General features: G+C 39.3%; 1 protein-coding gene across 1 annotated transcript in view; it reads left to right on the top strand.

Annotated features, from left to right (window-relative positions):
* Positions 1 to 2,360, top strand: part of LOC107715444 (trichohyalin-like) — a 113,677-nt gene extending 111,317 nt beyond the window's left edge. Inside the window, exon 26 of the mRNA XM_016521588.1 lies at positions 1,889 to 2,360. The gene's annotated coding sequence lies outside the window, so the exon portion shown is untranslated. The remainder of the gene's footprint in view (positions 1 to 1,888) is intronic.
* Positions 2,361 to 3,058: the final 698 nt, after the last annotated feature.

The following is a 3,058-nucleotide window of genomic DNA, read 5'->3' on the forward strand; positions in this document are numbered from 1 at the left end:
GGTTTCTTCTGCGAGGCGTATTTGGAGTTTCAGCGCGAGAGCGCCCTCTGGCCTTTGGATGGAGATTTACTGCTGATCACAGAACCGTGCTTCACTGAAAGATACGCATGACAATCGCAGCTTCTGTCGAATCGCGATCTCGATTCCATTTCGATTTATCGTGCAGCTCTACCCCAGACCACCTTTTGATGAGAACTCCAAATGAACTGAACTTTGATGTCAAATGGCACAAAAAGCCGTGGTGTGAAAGTGTCCTTAATGAAGCGCTATCAATGTGAGGGGGCTTAGAGATACACATAACTCTGTGGTTGTAGGCTTTTTAGTTATGTTATCTGACTGTTGGCGCATGCTGAAAGGCTGTGTGTTTGGCTATACGTACACGATGAGCATTCGTGTCAAAAATAAAGAATACTTTGGGCATAAGTGATCAAAGACTGCCTCACAATTAAAGAAATCTTTTACAATTCTCGAAGTTTATCACAAATGCTGCCAAAATCATACACTTTAGACCAAACTTTTGTTCAATATCTTGGTCCAAATCTGACGTTCCCTCTGCCCCCACTCTTTTCACATTGTTCTTTTGATTCCAAACCCCAGTTTGTTGGCGTCATCAGACGTAACTTTTCTTCCATTTTTATTCATGTTTTTGTCAGTGAATTCAGTACCAAATCTTTAAACACATGAAACAGCACTTGCATTAGTAGTTCACTTCCGTGACTTGATTGTGTTCCTATCAACTGTGTGTGAACTGTACCTGAGTACAAATAATTTACACCCCAGACCACCTTTTGAAAAGAACTTGAATGGCGTTTATAACAAAATGAACCGAACTCTGACGTCAAATGGCACCAAAAGCTGTGGTGTGAAAGTGTCCTTAATGAAGCGCTATCTATTCCAACGTAAGTGCTGTGGTTGTAGGCTCTTTATTCAGGCGACTACTATCTCTCGCTCTCCCTCCATCCCTCTTTCCCTGACACGCACAGAGCTCATTAGCACATGGAGTGCTCGCAGCCCTCGCCGAATGTGACCCTGCCTAATTGTGCAGCAGGTTCATTTGCTCGCCTTGCGTGATGTAGTGATTGCTTATTTGTTCTCCTCAGGGCTTCTCTCGCACATTAAAATGATTGACTCATTTCATTCAGGGTACATTTACCGAGCCTTATTTGATAAGCTCATGCCCAAGGTACCCACATCCATCTTATTCTCATGCTCTAAAGTTATAATATCTACCACTGCGGATTATTATTCATACAGCTGATTGTTTCCCCGGTTAATTATCTGTGTTTGAATAATTTTGTTTATTCTTCCGGAATTAAGCAGCGCAAAAGGTCTCGCATTAGCCATGCCGCTGAAGTCGCCGATGAGCCCATTGTATATGCTAAGCTGTCTGACGCAGACAGTGAAGAGTTCGGGGAATACGAGGAACGGTGATTTTCTCCTTAAATAAAGGGTGAAATTTGCATGCAGCCACAGAGACGGTGCAAAAAAAGAGATACATATTTGGCTAATAAGCCGGATTTGTTTTCCACAGAGAGCATAAGGCTCGACTAAAAACCTTGATGAACTGTTCAAGAATGAGAGTGCTCATTATATCTGGGGAACGTGCCATAGAATTCGTCGGTAGCCTTTGACCTTTCATCTTCCACGCAACAGTGTTCAGACCTTCAGTGCTCTCAGAAATCAAAAGCAGAGGTAGGAAGAAGCCAAAGCCAGCCAAGAAAGAGAGAGAGATGCAGCTAGAATAGAATATTTATCTGCCAATGTCATGTGCGAGAGTGTAATTATGATGGATATGTCTGGAAATAACAGTTGTTTAGTTAATTGGAGGAGCCCATTGAAGCTCGTTTATGAGGTGGCTGTAAATAAAATTGCATGTTTGTTCTTACAGTGAAGAAAGAGGAAGAAGAAAGCACTTCCTGACCACCTGCAGCGCAAGTCTGTGCCAGTCAGTGCCTGTGTCTGGATCGACGTCAATGGCTACAGAACGGTTTTCAGCAAACCAACTGTCTCTTGGATCCCTTCTTAATCACTGACACAATGAGTTCTAGAAAAACATGATTATCAAATGATGGCTGATAATTGACCTTACGACAGATAAATGACTGACGGCCCAAATAGCCAATCAAATCAATTCTCTGACTTGTGTCTGTCAAACTGACTGAATTGTAGACTGCATGAACAACTAAGCTTCTGAATGATCGTCCAAAAGCAAAACATCTCTATGTTTGCTCAAAGGAAAGGAATAGTAGAATACAGATTTTTCAAGGTTAAAGGCAGGTGCACAGACCCCAAGTAGTTCAAGCATGTGAATTTTGATCTTTCTGTTGTTAATGCCATGCTCTACTGTCTGAGCTTCAGAAAAGCGCACATAAAAATTTTGAAAAAATATTTAAAACACTTTATAATATTCACATTTTGTGAAAAACAGATGTTTTAAAAAAAATACGTTTTGAGTGAATTAAAAAGTTAGTTTTAAAAATCATGTTTAAATTTAGTTTTGAAAATCATGTTCTCATGTTTACTTTTTTGTAATGTGTGAAAAGTATTCATGTTAAAGGTTTACTGTTTTTACCTGATTTTTTTCCTCAGAGTGTGATTTTGGGTTAATTGTATTGAATTCATTTAGGATCAGTTGACTCAGAACATAATTATATCCAGAATTTTAACATAATACAAGTGATAAATAGCACTTGTCGTTCTTTAGGACATTGACATTCATAGAAAAACACACACAAAATGCATTTGTCCTGTTTGCATCTGCAGAAAGCGTCCATTACATAATTTTCCTGCTTATTAATGTCAATATTTATGACATCAACTGTCTGACTTCTTCACGCCTGGCTAGATTTTCCCTGGTAATTTCACTATTTTTTCATCTTCTACCATTATATTTAGTATTTCAGCATAATAACCTGATACAAAAGCCTGTGCTTTCTGTTTTTCTGCACAATGATTTGAGGCAATTTATTCCAAAGTCATCAAGTACATAATTTTCATGTACATCACCGACTCACAATGTCATTTTGTTTGACGGATATAAAGTACACCCACCCTTGAA

The sequence above is a fragment of the Sinocyclocheilus rhinocerous genome, unplaced genomic scaffold (assembly GCF_001515625.1).
Source record: "Sinocyclocheilus rhinocerous isolate Xijiao unplaced genomic scaffold, SAMN03320098_v1.1 scaffold539, whole genome shotgun sequence".
Lineage (NCBI taxonomy): Eukaryota > Metazoa > Chordata > Actinopteri > Cypriniformes > Cyprinidae > Sinocyclocheilus > Sinocyclocheilus rhinocerous.